Raw genomic sequence first — 4,584 nt, forward strand, 5'->3', positions numbered from 1 at the left:
GCTATAGCGCCTCCCATTTTAAGGGCTAGTTGCTTCGGCAGGTGAGTTGTTACACACTCCTGAGCGGATTCCGACCTCCATGGCCACCGTCCTGCTGTCTTTAGCAACCAACTCCTTTTCGTGGGATCCGAAATGTGCGTCGTTTAGGCGCCTTAACCGGGCGTTTGGTTCATCCCACAGCGCCAGTTCTGCTTACCAAAAATGGCCCACTGGGCGCTCAGATTCAAAATAAAATTATTGCCACGGCCTCAATCAAGAAATGCAGGCCGGGCTTCTCACCCATTGAAAGTTTGAGAATAGGTTGAGGTCGTTTCGACCCCAAGGCCTCTAATCATTCGCTTTACCGGATGAAACTCCGTTTGTTCTCTTTGCGAGCACCAGCTATCCTGAGGGAAACTTCGGGGGGAACCAGCTACTAGATGGTTCGATTAGTCTTTCGCCCCTATACCCAACTCCGACGATCGATTTGCACGTCAGAATCGCTGCGGACCTCCACCAGGGTTTCCCCTGGCTTCGTCCTGGCCAGGCATAGGTCACCATCTTTCGGGTCCCAACGTGTACGCTCTTGGTTCGTCCGGCCGACTCGGCACACCGTTTGACCGGGGCCTCGCGAGCATTCGGACGCCCAGGGGTTGCGCCCGCTCTGTTCGAGACGGGATCACCCCTCGCGGATGCACCCTCATCGGGGCCGCTTCACTTTCATTGCGCCTCGCGAGTTTCGTAATAGACTCGACGACTCGCGCACATGTTAGACTCCTTGGTCCGTGTTTCAAGACGGGTCGGGTGGGACCCGACTTCTACTCTCCGCTCTGGGCCTCCGCGGTTTTCTACAACGTGATGCCAAGCCCTGAAGCTCCAGATCGAAGCCTCTAGCGAGATACACGTAGACAATCCGGGAGGAGACAGGTCACGACCGGGCAGTACTGTTGAGTGACGCCGCGCTCGTCGAGGGCACACGAGGTAACCCAAAACTCGCTAACGAACGCCCCGTATAACAGACACCCAGTCGGTCGCGGAGTCCTACTAGGCCCCCCACTTGCGGACCTTGGCGCGGCTAATGCGGTCCTCGCCAACGAACAGAGCCGCCAAATCAAGTCGGTCTCTTCGCAGCAGAGGGCATGCAACCAAGTGCCGGGAGCGGGGGCTCGTTCGACCTTCGAGGGCCCACCCGTTTAACCCCCTGAACGGTTTCACGCACTCTTGAACTCTCTCTTCAAAGTTCTTTTCAACTTTCCCTCGCGGTACTTGTTCGCTATCGGTCTCGTGGCGATATTTAGCCTTAGAAGGAGTTTACCTCCCGCTTAGGGCTGCACGCTCAAGCAACCCGACTCTTGGGAAGGGATCCGATGCACGGTCTCGGCTCGTCTAAGCTACGGGCCTGACACCCTCTGTGGGTTGCTCGCCCCGTTCATGGAGACTTGGACGATATATACCGGACAGGCGCGCACGATCCTCCCGAACACCACATTCCTCGGCACCCGCTCAACCGGGCGCGAGGTTCGGTGCTGGGCTCATCCCTGTTCGCTCGCCGCTACTAAGGGAATCCTTGTTAGTTTCTTTTCCTCCGCTTACTGATATGCTTAAGTTCAGCGGGTAGTCTCATCTAAACTGAGGTCAGAATGAATGTTTTTTGATTTTTTTCTGCAATGAAATGAAAGCACTTTCTCTCGAGCAGTTTTGTTTGTTTCGGTTTCCGGCTTTTTGTATTGAAACAACGCGTAGCGCTAAGACACGTCGCCGACGTTTTTTTTTGCGCGAGTCAGCGATCATCCTGCGTGCGATGTTTTCGCGGTGGTCGACACTTCGACACGCCCGGCGCACACGACAAGAACACGCATGTAGACAAGCAAACGTAACGGACGAGCGAGCGGTTTTTTTTTCTGCCGACTGTCTCCTTTCTTTTTATAAGTGCCTTACGGACGAGGACACACGCTTCGAACTCGCGTATTTCGGTTTCAAGAAAGAAAATTAAAGTGCCACGAAAAAACTTCAATGAGAGGGAGGCGCGCCAGCTAGCTAGGCGTGCGGTTCGCGACAGCGACCAGCTCCGATTTTTCGAGAGAGAGAGTGACGCGCGAACAGAGATCGACCACTGCCTTTGCTCTGTCCTTGTTTGTGCGACGTCCTTCTTCTTTCCCAAACGGACGGCCGGCCGAGACATGACGCGCGCGAATAGAGATTCGACCACTGCCTTTACTCTATCCGCGATTTTGCGCGCGTCGCTTCGACCGACCTTTTGCGGCGACAGTCGCGCCGCACGCGTATATATATAAACGCGCGCGGGCGCTCGCACACCCGTTTTTTTCTCCCTCTCCGTTTTTCCGTTTTCCTTCTTCTTTTGCTTTCCGGCGATACCGAAACGAGAAAGATGCGTGAACTTGTCCACCCCGACATCGAACACTCAAAAGGAAACAAACAGAACCACTCACCCGCCGCTTTGCGGCGAATGCCGCGTACGCAGCCGAACACCCCAAATCCGTGAGAGATGGTGTTTCTTTTCCAAAATTTGAAAAAAAATGCTTAAAGCGACCTTTATTTTTTAAAGAGCCGTTTGTATTTGAGGCATCGCGGACACTTAAGTCGCGCGGCACCCAGATGGCGAGACGGCATCCCCGATCTTTCGGGCTAATGAAAGCCCGACCTCACAGGGAAGACAAACATCTCTATTCGTTCATCATTCGACCGACCCTCAGTCAGATGTGGCCCGAGCGAGAAGCTGGGCCGCCATTTACGTTCAAGATTTCGATGCTCCATGTGTTCTGCAGTTCGCATGGATTAGCGCACTTTGCTGCGCTCTTCATCGATCCACGAGCCTAGTGATCCACCGTTCAGGGTCGTACTATAAACGACACAATTCGTTTTGTCTCTCCTTTTCTCTTTCTCCCGACGATTCGCACAGCGAGCGGTGAAGCCCGAGTTTGAAAAGCAATGGGGGATCGAGAGCCGGCGAGGCTTTTTCAAATAAACTCTCGTACTAGATTTTTTTTTGTGTGTGTTTCGAGTGCGAGCGATGCGTTATGATCGCGTCGACACTCTTTTTTTCGAAGGCGGAAGACGCGGTTTGTAGAGAAAGCGTCAAACGAAACGAAGCTTTAAGCGGTTGTGTTTTTGCAGTGTTAGAGCACCAACGCAAGGATCCCCCGCATTTCAGATTTCGTTTCGTCGGCAGTTTGCTCGTCGCAGTTCTTACGCATCCATCGAAGCCTGTTTCGAAAGCCAAAAGAAAAAGGGAATGGCAGTCGATTCAGCACGGGCGTACACGCTTTAAACCGTCGCGCATCAGAGCGCCTGGTACCGTTTGTGCTGACTCGCTCCTTTCCCGTCCTGGCTTTTTCTTTTTTTTTGGGGCTCTCTCCGAGGCAACGACATCGTACGGATGATTAAAAAACCTTCTGAAGCGGGTCGCCGAGCGAAACATGCGGTTGCGATGGCAAACTTTGACCGCCAACCGCCGAGAAAGCTATTTTTCAAGCTATCATTTTTGGCTGTGCCACGTTTCGTTCTCTCACTTCTCAACGTCGAACGCCGACGAAAATTCTGGGGCCGAGTGTCGAGGTCTTTTAACATCTCGGCCCCTTTTCTCCACCGACATGCGTCGATTTGACGCATTCGGTGGATGTTGGTTCATCTTTCGGGTTTATAATTTTGGAGACCGAGGCGCAATGGTCACAGAATGAACTGAGCCCGGCCATCGGTTCCGTGCATTTTCTCCACCGACATGCGTCGATTTGACGCATTCGGTGGATGTTGGTTCATCTTTCGGGTTTATAAATTTTGGAGACCGAGGCTGACACGAACTGGTCACAGAATTTACTGAGCCCAGCCATCGGTTCCGTGCTTTTTGTTTGTTTGCTTATTCACGCGTACGCGAAAGCAAATTTTTAAATTCGTTTATGATCCTTCCGCAGGTTCACCTACGGAAACCTTGTTACGACTTTTACTTCCTCTAAAGGATCAAGTTCGACCATCTTTCAGTCTCGCCGTTGGTAGGCACCGCGCGCGCAGAGATTGCTCCCCACGCGACGGCACCCCGACAAGCCCGTCCGAAGGCCTCACTAAATCATTCAATCGGTAGTAGCGACGGGCGGTGTGTACAAAGGGCAGGGACGTAATCGACGCGGGCTAGTGACCCGCGCCTACTAGGGATTCCTGGTTCATGGGGATCATTGCAGTCCCCAATCCCAACCACGAAGGAGGTTCAGCGGTTACCCGGTCCTTTCGGACAGGGAGAGTGAAACACGCTGATTCCTTCAGTGTAGCGCGCGTGCGGCCCAGGACATCTAAGGGCATCACAGACCTGTTATTGCTCACTGTCACGCGGCTGGACGCCGCTTGTCCCTCTAAGAAGACTGCGTGACGGACGCGAGAGCAGAAGGTATCGCCGGGGATGACGACGACCGAGAAACAAAGGACCGAGCCCCCGCAAAACCCCCTCGCGACGCAGCCCGGCAGGAAACGCAAGAAAAGAAAAGCCAACGCCCGGAGCCGAACTTGAACACAATTTCTATCTCTTTTTAAGTTTCTAACCAATTCCATGCTGCCATAAAGAGCCTGCTAAATAACTGCCTTTTCCACTACCTTGAG

At 53.3% G+C, this 4,584-nt stretch overlaps 2 non-coding genes across 2 annotated transcripts in view; both read right to left on the minus strand.

Moving 5' to 3' along the window:
- The window catches only part of LOC123469326, a 4,377-nt gene extending 2,760 nt beyond the window's left edge, over positions 1-1,617 (minus strand). The window contains exon 1 of the ribosomal RNA XR_006642556.1: positions 1-1,617. This exon is cut by the window's left edge and continues 2,760 nt beyond it. This is a non-coding gene — a ribosomal RNA (large subunit ribosomal RNA).
- A 1,066-nt stretch (positions 1,618-2,683) lies between these two features.
- On the minus strand, positions 2,684-2,836 carry LOC116935918. Its single transcript, XR_004401498.1, has one exon. It is a non-coding gene; the product is annotated as a 5.8S ribosomal RNA (ribosomal RNA).
- Positions 2,837-4,584: the final 1,748 nt, after the last annotated feature.

The sequence above is a fragment of the Daphnia magna genome, unplaced genomic scaffold (genome assembly GCF_020631705.1).
Source record: "Daphnia magna isolate NIES unplaced genomic scaffold, ASM2063170v1.1 Dm_contigs570, whole genome shotgun sequence".
Lineage (NCBI taxonomy): Eukaryota > Metazoa > Arthropoda > Branchiopoda > Diplostraca > Daphniidae > Daphnia > Daphnia magna.